We start from the raw sequence: 23,425 nt of genomic DNA on the forward strand, positions 1-23,425 counted from the left end.
TAACGTCCAATAACCTCCTAAAAGACAGCTGCCATACACATACCGTACATACCGCTATTAAAACGTCAGCTCTCTGTTGAAAATATTGTCATTAGGGGCCACAGGTTATTTTCCGCCAACAGGAGAGATTTAATGTGATGTACATTTTGTGATGTATGAAATCCTGCGCCACGTGGTATCAGGAGATAGTTGCCACTTAACCCTGCTATCCCTCGCCTGGACATTTTTTTATTTGAATTGATGACTGTCCAAGGCACCTGTAAGCTTTGCTGCGTTGAAAGGAGTTGCTGCTGGAGTTGAGGAGTGGGTGTCCTGGGGGAATCAGCTGAAAGGCGGTTGGCATTTCTCCAGGCAGGTGACCTTGCAAACAACCTGGCTGTGATGTCCTTTGTCCTCTACCGGGTATGTGTAGAGGGGTTTAATCCTCAATGAAAAGTAAATTAACAGATGCGCGGAACAAACTGTTCTGTAGCACTAATGAAGAGTGAGCGGATTGTCACTACGAATTCTGAAATATCTTGCTCAGAGATTGACAGTGCGGCTCTCGTGGATAAACGACCAACCCCCTGCTACAAGAGGGCACATGTGACCTCAACCAAATTGAGTGTGATTCTGAAGCTGCATGTGATGTCCACCATGTGCATGCATGTCCTCCATAGTTCAGGGGCTGTAAAATACATCCATTTCAATCATTAATTGTTCTTCTGCGTTGAAGAAATCTAAAATTGTATCTGTTTTTTTCCACCAATAATTGGAAATCTTTTATAAAACTATGTCAGTCTGATTCAAAATGATATGTTAAATTGCTGTTTCGCAGTGTTGAAAGAAAACATTTGGTTCGGTACAACATGTGGAGATTAAGTTTATTGAAAATATTTGCACAACTCAAAGTAATTGCTGCCTAAAATAACCTTCAGTTTTATTTTAAAAGAAATGTAGTTTTTCAAGGCTCAGAGGAAAGGGTGATCATATGTTTTGTATTGTATTGTACTGCTGAACTAGAAGGACACTCAGTAGAGCGCATACCTCGTCCAAGACCAAACAGCCCCCTTTAGCTGCACCAAATTGCACACACGCATAGATATTGGTTCCCTTTCATCAAGATTAGTGCATTATTCCTTTGGAAATCAGCGAACATGTCATTAAACATTCTGTGTCACAATGATAAAGTAAAATAAAACTCTGGATCTGCAACGGCAAAATGTAATGGTCTCTTTCTTGGCCCATGTCCCATCTCCCTTTGGTTTGTGGTGATCCATTCAGTAGTGTCTTCATAGTCCTGCTGACAAACAGTTTTTTGTTTCTGTTTTTTTCCCCCCACAAATTATTCTCTGGGAAATCAATGAAAAGAAAGAAAAAAGAAATACACCCTATCTCTGATAAGAAAGTCGTCTAGGGACTGTAGTTATGATTGGAATGGAGGAGGGAGTCAGGTGATGTGGTCATAGAGCAATAAGTCTGTGTAGGGAGGAGGTCAGGGTGGATGGATGAGGGAGAGGGCTGTTTGTTTCCTCTCTCAAACCAATGGTCAGTGTTTATTTTAACCATGACCACAATCTTTCAACAACCTGAGCCACAAATGTATTATTATAATATGATGAAGGTCCTTTAACCTGAAGAAAGTACTTATCTAAATACAAACCATCATCTTTCCTTAAAACTTATAAGGTTGGTTTTGTGCCTACCAAACATTTATCATTATGATGTGACGTAGCACTGTCACATCATAAAATAGTCATATGTGATGAGTGATATTCAACACGTTGTCTGTGGCATATCTCCTGCTGCTGAGGAGACGCTCCTGTGGTTCATATCACCGCGTAGGGACACAAAACCTGTCGAGTTTCAATTCAGGTCAGTGAACTTGTTGGACCTTTAGACAGACAATCGTGCTCAGAGAAGGGGAGGGGGTTTACAGCCATGGCTATACTGCATGCCACACTAACTAACAAGTGGTGCTAACTACAGTGAAGGAAAGGAAAGGTGTAAATTGTAATAGGTTTAAATTATAGAGGAAAAAAGGAAAAGGACAGCCGGAGCCATAAGAAAACAGATGCAGAGAAAAGGAGAGTAGGTGAAAAAGGAGATGAAAATGAGAGCGTGAAAGAGAGAGGGAGCTATCATCTTTAAGTAACAAGGTCCCTTGTCTGACCCCCCCCACCCCCCATTACACACACACACACACTCCTCCTTAGAGACTCAGTCACCACAGCAACAGAGCAGAGGGTAAATCGCTGTGGCGATTGCCCTAGGACGTGGCGTGCATGGAAATGCAGAGTCCCTGCTGCCACCATGCTGTGGCACACACAGACACACACACACACAAATACATACAAGGGCACACATCAGTATTAGTGGCCATGAACATCCCTCCTAAATCTCCAGTGCCACACACCCGAACCCAGGCAGCTCAGTCACTGATGTCATAAAAAATGTATAGTGACATACATGACATACTGTAACTTACCTTAATGTATAACTCATGCGGAGAACATCGCTGACAGCATTTGCTTGACAGAATGGTGTTTTTAATATTAATGCCGCCCTCAGCCTGTCTCCAGTCAGAATTAGAGTGGAGCTTTTTTATTTTTCATGACAAGACTCTGTATTTGCTGATTCCATTAGCAGGAAAGTAACATTTTGTATTTAAACACTAATTTGTCTTAAAAGCTATCAGACAGCTTGCCACACTGGAGGAGGATATTTGAAGAGTTTCTAATCCACAAATCCTTCACAATGACACCAGCAATTTAAATGTCCTTTCCTCATTACACTGGAAGGAAGAAGGTGCTGAACAGGTATATGCAGGGCTGGTGTGTGCCAATGGAATAGACTTTTTCCACTAGTTTACATCAATTACTTAACTATTACATTGATAAAAACAATTATGTTAAATGCATATAGTTGGAAGTATTAGGAATGCCATTATTTGGACTAATTAGCAGTGTGATTAAATATTTAATTGATAAATGAATGTTGGAATGTTTCCATAATATTAGAATTTGCTGCAGCGTAGTTTTATTCCAATCTGACAAGTAATGCTCTGCTCTAGTGTTTACAGTTTGTTTCATCCAGTCTTTAAAGATGACTCTCTTCAAATCAGAGACATTCAGCTGATGAGCCACATTAAAACTTTAATTGGCCACTTCCAGCGTGCATCTGTGGCTTCTTTAGTTTCTGTAATTTCTTTAAATTAAAACAGACAAATTAAAAGAGGCATCTTAAAATGGGGACACATTTTAATTAGACGTGGTGAGAAAAGGGCAAAAAACCCTACATATAGATGACAAATCAAATGACAACCACAGCATAATGTCTTATTGCGAGGTGTTGGACCACAAGCTGTCAGAACAGCTGGCCCAGGGGAGGGGTGAGGTGCATGCTGGATGAACCCTGACCCTATTTATGCTACACACACATGTATAAAGAGCCTTCAAAGGGCAAACGATAGATATGTATGAATAGTCATGAAGAGAAACCAAAACCACAACATCTGGAAAAAAACCTAGGGCATCAACTGCCTTAACATAAAATATTACAAAGAGTACATTGTCGACCACCTTGTTCTACAACTGCAGCAAACAGCTACTAGTACATCCACGCAACCAAATGCTTGGAGCATGTTATAAATACAGAGGGTACCCAGCTCTGCTTCTCCAAAATGGATTTGACTTACAGGAAACAGCCTGTGATGTAGCCTACAGACAGTTTTACACTTAGCATGAACACACTGCATTCCTTCAGTGTGAAGTCCTGCATTACAAACATGCAACCTCGCTTTAACAGAGGTGGCAGCGAGCAAGTACATGAACGCCTCGCAAGCTCTTATACAGTTCAATAAAGCAACATGCCTCAAGTGTTTCTGGACTCCCACCCACCTGCTGGAGCAACATCCTGAATCTCATGGGGTCTGTACTCAATATATCTGACCTAGATACATGAGCATGGTTACAAAGTCTTGGAAGCCGAACAATTCAAGTGCAACTTCTCACGAATACAGCGTTTCACGGTGTGAAAACTCTGTATCGGTGAGATGTTGTGACTCTATCATCATGAACGCTCTTACATAGTGTACCATGCACACTCGCTAAGAATATGCAAGTTTTCACTTAACACTGTGATTTAAGGAATCTGTGGCTTTAGCAGTGGAGCTCCTCACTGGTGAAGGTGTGGTTCAGGATCCATTTATGTTACATCCTTTTTTAAAAACCTTAGTGACAGACTGCAGAAGCCACAGAAACAACCCTCATGTGATGACTGTTGTTTCCTATAAATTAAATTAAATTATGATAGAGCTGATTCTATGCTGACCAGAATATAACAGTTTAAACAGGCAGCACTCAACTGGTGACACACATCAGTGTTATAACCTATAATGGTTTTACAGATGTACGGTATAAACTGAACTTCATTTGCAGAGTGATGTACTCATGTTCCATAGAAACAAGAAAACTAAGTGCACTCCCATAGTGTCACACATATGTTAAATTAAATTAAATTAAATTGTTTGTAAGTTAAGTTGTGAGGTATTCGATCTTATGTAAGCCTATATAAAAAATTTTAAAAACAGGTCCGACAGATTAAATAAAGGCGCAAAAAACTACAGCCACAATGCACCAAAAGTGAACCTGTGATCACAACTGGTGGATCTCTGGGACATTTATTCAAATTACGACATAATAAAAATGCCCCATGACACACATGGGTTTTATTGACAGCTCGATCCATCCAGTAATGTTTCTGCAGCATGAAGGATTAGAGCCATTAAACTGACCTTTCTAACCATACACTGCACAGTCAGTTGGCAGTTTATTTATTTAGGTACACCTAGCTGAAACTAATGCAGTCTAATAAAACAGTGCAGCAGTAAATCCTCCCTTCATGCAGATTATGATGCTCAGTGTTTATTGACATTTTTTTACAGAGGTGGTAATTCAACTGTGTGATCATTTCGGACGATGTAGTTTGCGGTGCTGTTGAACTCTATAGCATTAGCATTGGCGCTGGCATTGTTATAAATGGGTGTGGACAAAAAAAAACAGAAACACTTTGTCTGTATATTGTAGCCCAGTGAGACAGAAGCATAATTCAATGTTGATGAAACTCATTGTTATTTATTTGTCCCATTCAACGTAGCATTTGGGTACATTTTCAGTTCTGTGGAGCTTTTGGAGGCATGTGGTGGAGTTTGAGTTGAGGTCTCGGTAGCCTGCTAGCTGTGCTTCCTCATCATTCATGAATGAGTCAGTCACTTCAGTCCTTTCTGCTCGATTTGATTCACACATTAAAGACTTGTTGAAAGAGAGATAAAGTGAATTTCACTGTTAAAACCCATGTTACGCTTGTAAACTATCTTTGAAATGTGAAATCAAATGAATCCACAAGATGTGTTTCTGTGCTTAAAACCTCACTGAGATAACTGATGGGAGTAAGAAAAGCATGACAAATGACACTCCACATTGTTATCTGTACACTGGTACCATGGACATGCATGAACTTTTGGAATCATTAAAACAATGCATTTAAACATGTTGAAATGAACGTTATTCCTGAATGTTAAATGGTCATTATTAATATTTACTTGGCATTTAGTTATATTGATCAGTGTTGACTCAGTTTTATTGTATCCTGTCAGCGAATACACACCTTTAAGCTGAATGAAAATATTTGAATCACAACGTATATTCTGAATTTTTACCTTTAGAATCTTTTTTTTGTTCTGATGAGGAAGATTTATTGACTGAACAAATAAACTGCATATTTGTTTCTGATAAGGCTTAGAGATGTAATGCTCATGTAAAGCATTACCTCTCCTACAAAGCAGCTACAGTACGTAGGGTGCTACATCATATTTATTCAGAAAGTTGAGTATGTCAAACACAAACAATGTTGCTAATATGATATCCCCATCATCTTGTTCTTTCTACCATTCTTGAGGTTTATTCAGTCCAGGCTCATCAGGAATTATGCTGATATTGGAATTTACAACAACTGCACCTGAACAGCATCACCAACATTGGTGTGGTGGTTATGCAACATGACAGCCTTTTGATTTACAGACCTGTAATCGAAGAATATATAGAAACAAAGATTAAGCATTTGAAAATAAATAGAGAAAATGCTTTGTTTTCTGACATAAATTGGAGCTTTGTGGAATTGGGAATAAAAAAATAAAATAAAAAAATATTTGTGATAAATAGGTTTACGTGTAGTCCTGATAGAGTTGGTTAATTTCTCCATTTTTTTTCATTGTAATAAGCACAGGTTATGTCTTGTTTAGGAGTCGTCGGAATTAAAACATTATTTATTTGAACATGAACCACATAACGTGGAGAGAAACCAGAGTAGTGTTGAGTAACAGTGGTGTATAATTGCATGATATGCTATTACGTCTCAAAATATCAGGTGTGAGTTTTAAATATGTACAATCCATTGCTGACTGCTATTCAGTATTTGCACAAGAGTTGTTGCACTTGTCAATTAGCTGTGCTCCCACTTGACATGAGAACCTCTGGTTAAAGTGCATCTTCTGAAACACTCGAAGCAATTAACACATGCTACAGAGCAATATAACATGTTACTTGACTAACAAGCAACACAAAAAGGAGAAATCATTTTCGAAGTGAAGTGTGGATAAGACCTCTGTGAGTCTTCAGGGAGTCTTGACTCGCAAAAAACAAATCAGACTGACAACTAAACGGTGCTTTTTTTCCCAGAGCTGTCTTTACTGCAGCATGTTCCAGGTACTCCATAGAAAAGCTTTACATAATCAAGTGCGATGCAGATCTTTCAATATGAGATTCATAACACATTCACACTCAACAGCGTAAGCAGCCATTTCATTGACTGACACAATGTCCATGGAGGATTCCTGTGTGTATGTGCGGTGCATATTTATGTAAAGCTAGTGAAGAAAACCCAGCAGCCCTTTGAAGGCCCAAAGGAACCGAAGTAATAGATCTCAACGTAAAAACTTCAACACAGGAGCAACTACAATCAGCTGCACCTCAACCATCAATATGGCGCGGCATGTGCAGACGCAGCGGCTCGGTGCTCTCAGTTAAACGGCAGTTGTTTTGTTATCTATCTATCTGCAAAATATGTATTGGAAAGCAAAATATTACATCGCACATTTTAACACAGGTTTTACACTGACCTACAAGCAGCTCCTCCACTGTAACCTTGTGCCAAGTCACGACTGCTCTCCTCTGCAACAGCATGAGCTGATTACACATATTCCAGAAATTTCACTGAAATAAGGTACTGCACTTCTTTTAAGAAGCCACTTGTATGTGGGTATAGCTGTTATCAAAGTGAAAGACAGTTATTCATAGGATTTGTGTATACCGCTTACAGATCTCCTCGTAGACTGTAAATGAGGGTTTCCAAGTCAAAGACTTTTCTGCATGAAAAAAAACCTACATCAAATTGCCTCAAAGCTCTTTGCCGTGAATGGTGTACATTTCTCACAGATTATGGCTGAGAGGCAGGATCTCAAAGGGACATTTAATGTCGCTCTCACACCACTGAATCAAACCGTAGCAGTCATTTCCTCAAATGGTGGAGGGATGGTTATGTTGGGACTTGTTCTCCTTGTCACTTTTTATTAAAACTCTGCTTATTCAGGTGGCAGAGAATCAATTAATTATCCCTTAGAAGTCATTAGTTTCACACAAACTCTCCTCCAAGTAGGAAAACAATAATCACAGTCACTGCTCCATTAGCTGACTAAAAGTCTGGATGCTTTTTTTCCTCTCTCAGACACTCTAAGTTAAAAATGATCAGTCGAGGGCACAAAGTGTTGTCAATAGGTAAATTAATAGTGTTAATTTGATGAGGCGAGGTGAGAAAGGATAACGAAGATAGACATCTCTGCTCTTCCCTTCATCAGCAGCAAACCATGCAGCCATACCTTCACGGTTAAAGAACTGACACGTGGGCACAAGCACAGGCCTTCTCTAACATCTGTGGCTATGTACATAACTGTGTGTGTGTGCATGCAAGTGTAACCTCTGGACAAAGCTTTGTTGTCATTGCAGCCATGAGGGAATCTTGGCAATGGTCATTAGCTTGTAATAGCCTCCTCAACACAGCGACACCCAGTAATTCAATTAAGCGATGCTCCCTCTCTCCTTCTTCGACTGTTGGTCAACCACACGTCAGGAGGAGAGATGTGCCATCGCCACAGATGGATGCATATCTGACCAAAGGCTGGCTACACAGCACACCCATATCATTTAAAGCTTAACAACAGGAGAGCAAAATACATATTGAGATATTTCATTTTTTTAAGATTTGTTAAAATAACACTGTACACTGATTCTAATTTCTTGACTGCTTAATCCATTTCTCTAATATTTATTTTGTTTGCTTATGATGTATCTTTCTGCTTCCGAATGTTTTCAGCTGAGTTCACACTCATCTCCTCTAAATGTCACCTCTGATTCCATTATCAGTGCAACCCATATCAGGGCCCAGCATCATCCCCATGCCAAACATGCACCGTCTCCTCCAGGAAGTCCCAGTGCTCTCAAACGCTACGGTGGACACTGTGCAAATATAGAGGAAATCCTACTTTAAAGTCACAAGAGTAAGAAAATCTACATGAGATGTCTAATTTTTAAGCCAATTGGCATTTAGAGCTGTGCCAATTGGCTTACAACTCCGATAAGAAAACCTTTTTCCAAAATCGTGAGATGTGATTTGCACTCTCTGGACGTGTGGGTGTGAGATCTCGCAGGAGAATCAGTGAGGACGGACCCAAAACGTTGTTGGCTCAGGTGAAGTCACGTGATGAGAAAACGTGATGAAGAACGTGATGTAAAAGAGAGGCTGTAGCTGCACTAAATAAAACGTAACCGAAGATCCAATTCGGTGTGGGGGAAGCATTCTCTGAAATTGGAATCACACTCATGCCCCCATGTGCTCAGTAGAAAGGAACGTGATTTGGCATCCATTCACATCACTAACCTGCAGAAAGCAGTCTTGGAAAATAACTGTTCTGATGTATCTAATGTCTGTGTTACGTTTCCTCCAAAACACATTTGTTGTTGCCATTTATTTCTAAACATGATTTGTCGGAGACAGTGTTGCATTATGATGGGAGCATAAAGTGACAAAGTGGGCATTAGGAGGGACTAAGGAAGGTTGAATGTTTCAACAAATGATAGAACTTTCCCACATTGCAACTTTTAATCATGCTCATAGCTTAACCTTGCATGTTTGTTATTGTTACCATGAAGACAAAAGGTCCAGTCCACTTTCAGGTACTCATATGGATTGTATCCGAGGGCATGGACAAGCGACTTACATGGTTGTTTACATTTGGGGACTTGCTGCTTCTATCCTCTTTGAAATTCACTGTCTCCCAAGTGCAGCAGCTGCAGACTTCACCAGTAAGTCTTACTATTCCCATTTTAAGCAGTTTATTTATCTTGAGAAAACAGCTATGGCAAACAGACTAAGTGAAGGCAACAACTCCTTTTGTGCGATACCCGTTTACTTCAGAGCTCCACGACGGTGAAAGTGGTTGAGAGTTGTTTGTGTTCATAAAAAGATAAACGTCCATCGATTGTTACTGTTTACCCAAATGGAATTCTGCTGTTAGAAATAGACACTGTATTAAATTCTTCATACACAGCAATTGCCAATCCAATTGACAAAGAGGCATGTGTGACTGCCGGGATATGCTACATCACAGAAAAGCTATTGGTTTCTGAGTTTAAACTTTAGTTCATTTCCCATTGTCACTGAGTGCCGCATTAGCTTGTTCTAGTGTAATTAAAAGGAGCATTTCTTTCCGAGCCACCTGCTTGTATTGATGGGAGGACTAAACAAGTGTCTATGCCTAACTCTCCTTCATTGTTCTCCATTTTTTTCTAATCCATAGGCAACAGTGCCACTGAATTGCAAGCCCTGGTGCAGTATGAGGAAGAAAGAGAGGCATGATTGAGCTGTATCAACAGTGGAAACCTTTCCTAACCCCTGTAGCCCGGGGGTGATCACAATAAAGGGACATGAAGAGCAGGTAATTTGGCTTCTTTTGACTCCAGGAAATCCTTCTGTATTTTCTGAGACCTTTAGTTTAGAGCAGAGAGGAGAGAGGATAAGAAGGGAAAAGCATCTGCTCAGACTAATTGCCTAAGCAGCAGATCAATATCGGAGCTAAGAAGGAAAGACCACAGCTCAGTGATGAGACCGCCAATAGGAGTTCAAGTGTTCCCCTGGGTGGGGATTTGTCATTCTTACTGGAGCAGTAGAATCAAAATGGCTGTCCAGAAGAATGAGGTGGATATTCCTGATTAGTTGTTGTCAATCTAGGAAATGAAACACATCAGGGTGGAAGTTATGTGGGCAGTTTGTAATAAAAGAAAGAGAGTAAATTGTGTTGACTGTGGCCTTCTCATGTCTCCACTCTCCGAGTCTAGTACTCACCTAAGCTGGAAATGTCGTAGCGTTCACTGCTAAGAAATCACTGTAGTGACATGTCTTCCTCCTATGAAATCTCTGGTATTTTCAGGTGGTTTTCTTTGTCATGCTTTGTCAACATATCTCTGTTGCCACATTTACATATGGCACCCACACACGTTTTGAAGCATTTAGGCTAGCCCTGTTTTCATTTTAAAAACTCTGGGGTTGCATTTCAGTCTGGATGGGGGGACATTTGTGTCTGATAAAAAGATACTGTGCAAATCGGGACAGATTTCATTTTCATTTTCAGACACCAGCAGAATGCCGTGCATCCAAGTTGTAAGTTTCTAGATTCATCCCTTCTAATTCTAAAGCACCCAGATATGTCCACCCATGTCCACCCATTTGATATATATATATATAGGAGTCTGCACATTACAGCTATAATTTCCTGTATGGAAGGAAAATCCTATACCACTTGAATCATCAGTAATCAGTCATCAATAATTGCTGTTTTTGGGTGTTGATTAATTTTCCATTCAGTTTGGGGTTCTGCAAAATAACCGACTATATCCAACCTATCATTATATATATTTAGAAATTCCCAGTCTTGTTACAGTTGTTCAGACCCAGGGCATACCAATGTAAAAAGGAGGGTTTGCAAGAATATGGTGGACGATGGTGGTGAAAGCTTGGGTGGAAGGTGGGTTTGCCGACTAATTGCCCAGAGCGTGGCGAGGCCATAAAGTGACAGGCCGAGCACAGTGACAACACGTAAATAAAACGACCCCACTCATAGCAAGGATGTAAAAGCTAATTACAACTATACAAGAACCGCCCCTTCTATTGTGCCATTTGGAAAAGTGAGAGAGAGGGGGCAAGGAACAAGTGAAAGAACCAGCAGCAAAAAGGACTTAACCCATAACAATTAGTCTGAGGTGCTGCTAATGAGAAAGCCAAGATAAAACGGAGGGCTAAATTTAAATGTAGGGGTTTCATAGCTTCTCTCCAGGGCTCGATACTCTGCCTTGCCAACAACGGCTAAGTCTTTCTTGCTTCAAAGGTAAGGACAGAGAAAGATGGAGGCACAAATCAAACAAAAACACAAATTCCCCCTTGGCCTGTGTTGGTAATAAAGTCTTGAGCCTTGGTGGCCAGTGGCGCTGGAATGTGCTACCTGCTGCATGGTGGAGCGATACTCTCCAGGGAGGACAGGTGCAGGGCTTTTAAATAGGCAAAACAAATGGCCGAGGGATATGCTATACAGCACAGTATGCAGACACATCACAGTGAGGTTGCCATGTTCTGTGGGGGTATGCTGGAAATTGGGCAGAGGATTGGCATGGATTTGGCATGTCCCCTTCCTGAAGCTCTGTACATTACAGCAGACAGCTCATGATTTTAATGAAACACACAATTAAGCCCTTTAGTGTTTTCATTTCTAAGCCAATATTGGGATTCCCCCCTGGACCTATCCACAATTACATGTTTACTGTTTTGGACTGAAGCAGCTGTGGGCAGACTCAATTCTTTTCTGATGGCTGGCACACGTGGTGAGGCGGTGTGCTGACGTACTGCTGTGGTATGATGCTGCTACATATACTGAACCTTCTGCTTTAATTAAACGCCAATAGCATGACCTCATTAAAATGACTAAGATAGGCAAGGAAAGAGGAAAATATAGCGAAACAATACCTTGATGGCATTCAAATCAGCGGCTGTCCAACAGTGGTGAACCTCTCTCTTTCTCTCTTTCTTTTTAAGTGTGGGCCAGAAGCTGGATAAGTACTTAACCAGTACATCTATCATTCCTTTGTACTGTTTCCCTGCTAACAGAAAGCAAGACCGTGCAGATCACCACCCGTGGCATTGGTTCCCTTTTTGTCCTTGAACTGAAGGGCCCTGTGATTGTCAGGTTGCATTCAAAAGAGTGAGGTGTGGGAAAAGTCTTAAAAGAAATTTACTATATAAACAACTTTTTTTTTATTTTTAAGGGACAAGCAACTTAAAGTGGATACAGTAAAATACAGTAGAAAGCCAGCAAAATGGAAAGAATGGGAGGCATTCAGCAAATATATATGGAACTGGCTTTTTCCCCCCCGCACATACCCCACCATACACACATCACAGAGGCTCTCAGAAGTCTACCTCCGTCCAGCAGTGGGTGAGTTGACTCTTTGATAGTGACATCCTGGAGAGGAGGAAAGAAGCGGCAATCCCAGCAGGGCTCGGCCTGTAATGAGGGGGCAATGAGGTATGAAGCTGCTCATTACCAACACCTAGAGCCGCAAGGAAGCCGGGCTGACAGCGGCCGAGGCAGCGAGGAACCCTGAGAGGACCTCGCCGTATGTGGCAGAGGCACTGGAAGGAACAAATGGAGGCTAGGAATAGATATCACCTCCAGGGTTTCACCTGACATTAGGTTTTTCTTTAACATTGATTCCTGTAATCTTTGCCTGAAGCTGCTGGTTTGGTGGGGGATGAAAACCTCCCAAAATCCACTAATAAAAACCCCTTCAAAAACAATTAGCCATAATTAGATGCAAAATTTCTGGGATCCCAGAGTATCGTTAAATGTGACCACTTAGTAGTCTTTCGAAGGTAGAAAATCCCCTGAAACACCATTTAGAGTTCATTGGGATAATAAAACACTGCTTTTGAATGGACTGATGAAACTCTGTAAGGGAAGCAGTCGCTTCAGGCCCAGTATATTTTTAATGGTGAGAAAAACTCTACACTACAGCAGGAAATTAAGGATTTGTTTACATAGACATAACTGGACAACTGACTGGACAAGTAAAACAAGGAGAATTTAATTGAAAGTTTTACAAACTGTTTTATTGGAGGGGAGATAAGAGTAGAGCAGACACTATCCTGTGTTGGCCAAGTTTCTTAATAACTATAATCAATTACTCATTACACATCACTCATTAAAAACTACATCATGAATTATTCAGGAGCAAAGCTAATGGGTTGTGTTACTACTTTTACTTTAGTTACACAGCTGTCAGCTCTCCAAATACTCCACACCCATATATCATATTGTCTGTATTGAATATAAGCACAACAAGGCACTCAGCTCACCAGCTACATACCTTTTGGTGAAAAAAATAATTACATTACCGTAACATGTTGTTAGGCTAAATTACCCAACACTGACTGACTGTCACTGAAATCTAGTTTACTGTATACTTGAATATGTTAAAGCCATAATACTTAGGCCCTGTCCCAATACCTCTCCCTAGGCCCTACCCCTAGATATGAAGTGCCCTTCGCCGGTAGTGTCCAAATACAGCCACAAGGGAGAGGGCTCAACAATCTTCCAACAGGAATTGGGACATCTCCCTCAGCCAAACATTGTTTGTGTCCTGGGTTTCTGACAAACCCTGAGGTAATTAATAAAAGTCAAACATCTGAACCCACAACCTCTCCTTTCCTACTACACACACATGCTTGTTTTGACATGTGAATATTGATTGTCACAGCGATTCAATTCCGTTTGCAGTTGCTACTGAGAAGAACAGCTGTTTACAATGCAACCAGACGAACCACAGACCCAGACGATCCGACACTGTAAAAACACAAATGCCAGCATAAAAAAAGAGAATAAATTGCTTTTTCAAATTTGTTATGTTGCACTTTAAAGTTCAACACGGACTCTCTTTCTCTTGTCCACTTGGCTGTTGTATGTGCCATACTAGTTTATAGTAAGTGTAAACTAGTCACTAGTGACAGTAGCATAAAAAACTCACTTGAGTACAGCATGACAAAGTTCAGCTGGCTGTCCCCGTGTAAGCCGCACTACAGCTAAAACTCGAATGACTTCATGTTGGGGAAGTTAATGCAACATAATGGCTTTACTCCCACTGTATACCAGCACGTTGTGTTGGCATGTCTTTCAGGTGCACAGTTCCCAGCTCTCAAAATCACCAAGGTTTGAGATATTTTGAGGTCTGAACCAGATACACAGAATCACCACAGCACCCGCATTGTCAGCTGTCTGCTGCAGTACCTTCAATGCATGAATGGCTTTATAATTTGAATCCCAAGGGAAAGCAATTAATAATAAAAACTACTCTGAACCATACAGAGGCAATTATGCAAATATGTTGATGGGAAAAAAAGAGTTGAATTACAACCTTATATACTTCACATCATAAGGGTTTCACTGTCAGTCTCCTTATGTAGTTTTCTCCCTCAGCAGAACGTTGTTTGTGTCCTGGGTTTCTGACAAACCCTGAGGTAATTAATACAAGTCAAACATCTGAACACGTAACCTTTCCTTTCCTACTACACACATTTACTAAATACTTTGTACCACAGGGCTGGCATTGCCATGCCCGTGCACCACCAAACTAATTCACTCTTCACTGAGTCTCACAGAATGAGATCACGCTAATTACCCAAGACTGCAGTCACATTAACAGACAGCACACACACACACACACTTGAGTTCCAGTGGTACTGTATTTGTATTCAGAATGATAGGAAACTAGGGAGGTCGGTCGTAGCAACAGAGCGAGCTGTCTGCTGCTCTACAACCTCTTAATTAACCATCATAGCACTGGTACGGCTGGCTGATGAGAGACAGACGCAACATGGAGTCAACTCGTTCTCTCTGACCCGAAAGAAAGAAACAGAAACTCAGAAAGAGAGCGACAGAGAAAGAGATAATTGACAATCTTGGCTGCTTCTGGGTACTTTATCTAAACTCAATGTTTTCTTACTTTTGCTCCAGTTGACTAGTGGCCCTTGCAATTGGGTGGTTCCAATTAATAAGTCTGGGACAATAAATATGGGACTTGTTCTCTTCAGAGTTTACTGCAGAGTGGGTTTTTTTAGAAATGGCATCATAATCGGGGGCAAACCCCATGAGAAGACGTGTTAGTGTAATGATCAACACTGTTGCCTCAAAGCAAAAGACCTCTTGGTTCTAACCTGACAGTTTCTGTTTGGAGTCTGCACCTTCTCCCCTTCTCTGTGTGGGTTTTCTCCAGGCACCCCAGCTACCAGCTTTTGGTGGATGTATTGTCAAACACTGGACTTTCAAACAGGATACTGCTGTTTGTTTCCCAGGTGAATATATACTGTACTCCACAATATGAGGGGAGGGAGAGACTGCTGTTATTCAGACAGCAGTTTGACAGTCCCTCTGATACAAGAACCCTGGCTCCTATACATTTTTATAGAGCACTAAACTGTTTTCCCACTGAAGTTGTGGTGGCAAACATTATTGATGGCTGGGTAATGTTACGAGGCAATGGACAGCCAGTGTACAAAGCACCAAGCATCGGGGAGTCCCCTCCGAGGAAGCAGCTGTGGTTTTGATTAAATAATTAGAAAGGCATCGTGGGTCAAATCTCTGTGGAGTTCTGATGTATTTAAACAGAGTCCGATGATTGTTGAACCTCCACTAAAGCACTGCCAGTGTCTGACCACAACCATAAAATAGTTTAACACTACCGTTGTCACTTTTAGTGGATATTGTTGGCTGCTGTGCAGGTAGATCATTGGGCCAAAAACAAATGTTATCAGTGAACATTGTACCAATTTGACCAGTTTACTGTTTTTGGTTGTGTTGTTTGTAATATAACATATATGATCATTAACATGCATCTTGGGTCACAGCTCAGAGCATGTCAGTACACCCCTGGCATTAGAATGAGTGACCTATTCTAATAGGATCTCACTTCCTTGCTCTATATGCAAATAAACACTTACATCGTTTCCATTTGCAAAGACTATATGTGTTGTTGTTTTTAATCTGACCGGAGGCAGCGATCCACCGCCTGCACCCAGTCAGCCCTAAATTAAAAGAAGATGATGGAGAATTCAGAACAAGACAGATCAGGTCTATTCCTTGGCATGTTCCAGTCAAACCCAGGGGGAGCTTCAGGAATAAAGTCACCTAACTTCACTTAGTCTTGTTTATTATCACAGCTGAAATCCATTTGTCCTCTGTTATGAGCCGATGTGTGTTTTCTGTGACAACACAATACAGTGGCTGTCATTAACTTGTGTTTTATGATTTATTCCATAATTAATGTTTACAAAACAGAGATGTGTTGCCAGCAGTTTAGGAAAAGATCTAGATCTGACTCGATTATGACACTAAAAATAAGCAGCCTTTTTTGTAGACCAGCTTATGTGGACAGAAAACAAGGCGTGTCTCATCCTATGTTTGTCCAAATCTTCCCCCACCAGGGCAAGCCTCTCTCCCAGCCCAGACAAAACGTGCATTGTGGATGTGCCTCACATTGATGAAACTGGAACACAGCAAAGTGTCAAATATCTTACATATTAAACCAATGAGTCCAGTTTTGTATAAAATATTCCACTTCAAATGTTTATACAGCCTACAATAGAAATGAAGTGACAAACATGCTCTATAAAAATGAAAACGTATGCCTGGACAGAATTCATTGGGCAACTCAGAATCACCTCCACATTTAGTTACAGCCTGATTATGTGCTGCAACTAATTCTAACGTGATAATCCAGATGCTGTACATGTCGGACGAAATCTGTATAAAACGGTTAATGGCAGCATCTGTGTGATCAGCTGTACACATATTTGAACCTATTGAGCACAGATAAACCGAAATCAGATAGTAGTCCTAATACAGACAGCTAAGAGACAAGTGTAAAAAATGATTTTGGACCACTTTTGATCACCTGGACTTTAAAGATAAATTTTCCTAATTTATATATCTGCCCGTTTCTGTTTACTAGTGAAGAAGGATGAAATAACTTAGAGATGTTTAATGTTCCCAAGCTTCTTTGGTGTGGTGTAAAACAGAGCTGTGAATCATTTGCTCTGTCCACATCTGTGATCATCCACACTGTGTTTTAAGCTGAATTTATGATAACGTTTGTTTTATATGCATGTTTTTGTTTGTTTCAGGTGTCAGATATAGGAACGGAAGATGGAAGGATAGATTTTGTCTTAACTTCCTATTGTTAACAGGAAAGTCATTGTGCGCTGGTTGCAGAGAATAACTATTGGTTATTTCACGACAGTGTCAGCGTCTGATGAAGTCGACAAAACATTTAGGTTTATGTGAGCAGCTGATATATCATATTTACATTAAAGGGTGTTCATCTCTATATGCTGTGAAATACAATGAGACAGTCCACAGGCTGCTTTGCGCCCCCCTCTGCATCCTCACATATATCAAATACATCAAATATCCTTCAGTCTGTTCACTTGCATGTTTCACACTGTCTACACAGTACACTTACGGGTGTGGTGCATAATTTCCTCAGGCTAAAGTTGAACCAAAGGAAACACAGATGTTGTGCATTAACAGGAATATACTGTATCAACTATGTGCCCACAACTGTCGCCCACCAAGATATCTGCCGGCTGCTTTCATCAATCAATCAATTAATCACATTTTATTTGTATAGCCCATATTCACAAATCACAATTTGTCTCATAGGGCTTTAACAAGGTGTGACATCCTCTGCCCTTAACCCTCAACAAGAGTAAGGAAAAACTACTTCATGAAAAAATATATATTTTTCAATTTTTTTCTGTATTTTTTTAGCCTTATAAATCTCTATCGCTTCCCCAGAACTTGCATTCTTAACTAAGTATAAATATCTGCACGTCTGTTTTGAAACTCTAGACAACATGCTGCTGATATTCAGTGACTGTTCACTTTGTGGTTTGTGTGTTGGAGAAATGTTAAGTGTTGGACTACTGTCCATGAAACTACTGGAAATACTGAGAATTCTCCTTGCTTCAAGGAGCTTTGCTCCCTTTGCTTAAGAATAAACGTTTTACATTCTTGTGTTTGCTTTCCTGTTTCACATGACGGTTTAATCGGTACTGACCATGTGCCGTCCTTCCTCAGCCGCCATTTTCCCGTTTTTGTTTCTATTGATTCTCTAATCTGCTGCCCTGGTGCCAACAGTTATTACTTTGTTAGAGTGATGATATGTACAAGGGCTTTCATTTTGAAAGTTTACCAGGTGGTTTCTGCTCTTCATGTATTGTCACGCCTGGTGCGATTTGCTCTGTGTAACTTGACACGCCTGGAAAAATGGCATGTAGACCAGGGGGCTGATTGTGGGAACCTTCTGAAACATGCTGATTGTTTTGGGGTTTTTTTGTTGTGGAAAAAGCAAAGAGGCTATTTTTAAATTCTGTCTCAGTCGTTGACACAGAGCAACCTGCACACACTCAGTCAGGGGTTTGTAATATTTCTGTTACTTCTACAGATTCAATTATGTGTCTTTCATCAGCCAATTACAGCGTATAAATTCACAGCTGTTACCACGGCTGCAGGAGACCGTATCCAATCACATGCCAAATGATTGACACACACTCACACACACACATTTAGAAACAAACAGACGCATACAAATGTGAATGCACAACAACCATAGTTCCATTTGAAATCCTTACATAATGAATATTGGCTGATTTAAGGGGAATTCCAGTTTTGTATGACGCTGAGTGGTATTTTTGATTTTCATTCCAATGTAAATATAGTGCGGTTCTCAGAGAGTGGATATCTCACCCTATCTCTCCAAAGAGAGTTGAAAAAAAATCCTGAATCCGCCCCCTAATCTGCACCAAAATCCCTTCCTGACCCATACCACATCCTTCCACCACATTTCATGGTAATTGATCCTGTAGTTGTTGATTTTTTTGTCATTCTGCTAAAAAAACAAACAACAAACATTACGCCAATATAAGCTTAACCTCTTCGATGGGGGTAATACGATTATTCATGCCAAAGACATCACTAAAAAGAAGCTTGATTTTAAACAAACGCTACGGTTAGCCAAACGTATTTGGAACAGAAAACAACATTTTTACCGAAACTGTTCTTTGTAAACATCATAGACCATCATTCTGGCTCAACATCAATCTACTAACCCCAACCCAACACCCTTTAACCAAAGCAACCTTTTTCTAACCTTAACCACTGATGGAACAGGGGATGGGAACCCTGGCCTTTGGTTTGACAGCCATGCATTGTTCAACCATCACACACGGCAAACAATCTCCTGGAGACTAATGGAAACTTCATTTCGAAGTAAAAAAATTGAAATGTACTGCACAAAGGAATAAAAGAGAGCAGGCAGGGATTTCTTTGACAAAACAAAAAAGACATGTTGCCACCCTCATCCTATTTGGGGCTTCATCAGTAATACAGGATATTCATACCAACTCAACAAGATGATTCTGACAGACACAATGTGTGTGTGTGTGTGTGTGTGTGTGTGTGTGTGTGTGTGTGTGTGTGTGTGTGTGTGTGTGTGTGTGTGTGTGTGTTCCTGTATCTTTGTGAGGACCATTTTGAGCATAGACCCTACAGAGTGAGGACATTTTTGGAAAGTGAGGACATTTTGACTGTTTTTAAGGTGAGGGTAAGAATTGTGATTGGGTGATTATGGTTAGGGTAAGGGGCTAGGGAATGTATTATGTCAATGAATGTCCTCACTACGATAGAAGTACAAACTGTGTGTGTCTGTCTCTGTGTGTGTGTGTGTGTGTGTGTGTGGGTGAGAGAGTGAATAAGAGAAAGGGATAGAAAGGTGAGGAGTCAAGCATATTTCCCTCAAAACACTGACCCGCTCTGTCAGGCTACCACACAGCGACCATATATGGCCACACTGCTACAGCTCACTTCCTTCTCTGTCTCGCTGACACAGATTTAAGTCAGCTAACACAATGCTTAACCCATATATTTACACATTTGTGTAGATAAACATCACATATGTATTATACTGGAGCATAAAGTGTATGCACCCACACACACAAAGCATATATCAGTCACTCCCTGAGGCTATATGCCGCTGACCAAGGGCTTTCACAGTAGGGTGGTTTCCCCAGTCTGCCTCCTAGAGAAATTGTGTGTGTGGGTGTGTGGGTGTGTGTGTGATGTATGTGTGTGTGTGTAATGATACTTGCACTTCTATCTTTGTGAGCACCAGTTTCATCATTGGACATTTTGGTCAGATCTCACTTTGTGACACATCTTCGAAGATGTGTGTTTAAAGGTTAAGATTAACGGTTAGGTCAGGGTAAGGGAGGATGGAATGCATTAAGTCAATGTGTCCTCATAAAGATAGAAGTAAGTGTGTGGTGTGTGTGGTTGTGTGTGTGTGTGTGTGTGTGTGTGTGTGTGTGTGTGTGTGTGTGTGTGTGTGTGTGTGTGTGTGTGTGTGTGTGTGTGTGTGTGTGTGTGTGTGTGTGTGTGGTATGTGTAGCAGACAGCAGCGACCTCTCAGGGTGCCCATGCTTTAGCCACGGGGTCTGTCCCTGTGGATGAGAGTGAAGAGTCTTTTCTTTGCGGCTGCTGACTCCGGTCCTCGTGTGAGAGGCTGGAACAAATGGATTGGAGAATAAAGCAGTCTGAGGCTGTGGTGTGCCACCTCACTCCTGCACCACACTGGACTCATCTTACAACAATTCACAGGAATCACTGCCAGGGGAAAGCCGCAGCGCACTATGGTTATGTAAGATCTTAATAAAAGAAGTAAATTGCCCGCATATATTGATGATAGGCTATTACATTTAAATGTAAATATGGTTGATATGTTTGCATATGTACAGGAAAGTCAGACAGAAGTAATACATTCTTTTAAGTTTTTTAATGCATTTTTGTCACCTAATGGTTCTTATAAGATATATATTAGATCAATATTATTCAGGAATTAAGGTGACACTTTAACTAATAGAAATTATAAATGTTTAACAGTTACCATCTTAAATCACAGCCTTAGATCTGGTTTCTAACTACAAATAACTGATATGTGTAAAATGTGTAAAAGTCAATAAACACTGATTCAATAAAATATAGATTTTTAATTGCAGAGTAGTAGATTTTAAATTATGTTATACGTAATAAAAATAAAATCATGTACAGTGGTAAACTGTACTGAACTAAGTTAAGATAAACTGAACTCAACAGAGAGTTGGTGATCTATGTTTTCATAGAAGTTTTACATTTGCAATAGATTAACTGGGCAGCAGTAATAGTAGTTAAATGGTATCCACCCTCACAAAAATGCAAATTATAAACAAAGTATATGTCATGCATGGAAATTACAATATCTATTCAGAAATGATGTGTCTGATCTTAGATGTTTTGTGGATGAAAAGTGCAGTTTCTGTGTACATATCTCTACATACTTCTTCCCCCCATATTCATATAAGGACCTTTGACCACTTAATCAGTGAGTCCAACTGAATTCTAGCAGATGTAATGAAATTCCCTATGGCCAGTCCTAATATGTCACATTCAAAGGGAAGTGAGGTCACTGTCACCTTGACCTCCAGCCACCAAAATCTAATCAGTTCATTTTTGAGTCCAAGTGAATTCTTGAACCACATTTGAATTTAAGCTGATCTTAAGATATCACATTCAAGAAAAACATAAACATACTTAATGCTGCAACCATGACCTTGACCTTTGGCTAACAAAATTAAATCCAAGTTCAAGTTAATGTTTTTGCTAAATGTGAAAGGATTCCCTCATGGCGTTCCACATATATCACATTCACATGGCAAAACATGTGCTTTGTGAGCTCAGAGTGACCTTGACCTTTGACCACCAAAATGGAATCAGATCATCTTTGAGTACAAGTCAATATTCGTAACAAATTTGAAGAAATTCCCTCAAGACATTCTTGAGATATTGCGTTCAGGAGAATAGAACGGATGGACGGACAGACGCACAGATGGACAACCCTGAAAACATAAAGCCTCCAGCCACTGGCTGTCACCAGCGCGGAGGAATAGCAGCATCACAAATGAAGAGGAAACCTAGAGCACAGGGTGAAGAAACCACTCAAGAAGTGGTGTTATTGTTTCGTGGCAGAGTTGTGCAGACGTGTGGCCAGCCCACTGCCTGCTAGCCAAACAATCAATGGCTGTGGCATTAAGACATGACGTATCATCAATCAGTCCACCGTGGGGAAACAAATGATACGGTAAGCAAATGACTGCTATTGTATGTGTCAGCATTCAAGAGTCATTTGCCTCAATGAGAGGTTCTGTGGCCCGCTGTCCACCTCTCCACTCCGTCCCTCCCTCCCACTCATCCTCCTCCCATCCCTCCGTCTCCTGTCATCTGTCCCACTGGCAGCCTGTCCTTCTCAAGGTCTGCTGTGTTGTGAATCATCATTCCTCCCTCAAATTATTCAGAGCTTTCAGGCTTTTCTCTTTTATTGTGTAAATTGCCCCTTAAACAAGTCCGTCATGTCATATAAGATTTATACAAAATCAATGTTGTTTCAGTCATTTAGGTGACGCTTCAATTCATTCTAATCTGAAGTGTTCTACGGTATACTTGCATTAGGCTCTTAAACCAAGCACTTACATGTTACAGACTGATGTATGCATATCATTCATACATATGATCAATTTATGTGCATATATATCTAGTGTCTTACTTAAAAAAATGACTTAATGTGAGTAAATTGTGCAAAGAAAAAATATAAATTTATCTGACGAATCATCACAAAATAAATCCCTGGTGAATAAATCAGTGTGTTAAAATTCAAACAGCTTTTAACAACAAACTGAAAAGAAACTTATGAAGACTGTTTGGTCACCAGTTAATATTAGAGGAAATTTAAATCACAAAATGCTGCAAAGTCACACTGCCTATCATTATTAAGAGCTTTCTGATGTTTGTATTGTTGCTCTTGTTGTGTGTGGAGTTAATGTTTTCCTCAAACATTTAAATCATCCATTAGTCTTACATACATATCTGAATCGGTAGCTTATGATGTTAAAGGTATGCTGAACTTTACCTATGCAGACACAATGCAGAACAAGATGCTTGGGGTAATCTCACTAAATAAATAGATTAATCTCAAATATAGAAAAGATCCTTTGTATTAAATTTAATTATGAAATCATTTAGAATTGTAATCCACTGTTCAGAGAAAGGGGAAGAGAAACAACAAAACATCTACCTTCTCCTCTTCAAATGAACAAACAACCAACCAAATATAAAGAATCTTGATTCATATATTGATATCAAAATGTT

The 23,425-nt window shown here is 40.3% G+C and overlaps 1 protein-coding gene across 1 annotated transcript in view; it reads right to left on the bottom strand.

The window, feature by feature from the left end:
* LOC124854717 (neuroligin-1-like) overlaps nt 1-23,425 on the bottom strand; it is a 93,129-nt gene that overhangs the window by 43,128 nt on the left and 26,576 nt on the right. The window lies entirely within an intron of this gene.

The sequence above is a fragment of the Hippoglossus stenolepis genome, chromosome 14, assembly GCF_022539355.2.
Source record: "Hippoglossus stenolepis isolate QCI-W04-F060 chromosome 14, HSTE1.2, whole genome shotgun sequence".
NCBI classification, from domain to species: domain Eukaryota; kingdom Metazoa; phylum Chordata; class Actinopteri; order Pleuronectiformes; family Pleuronectidae; genus Hippoglossus; species Hippoglossus stenolepis.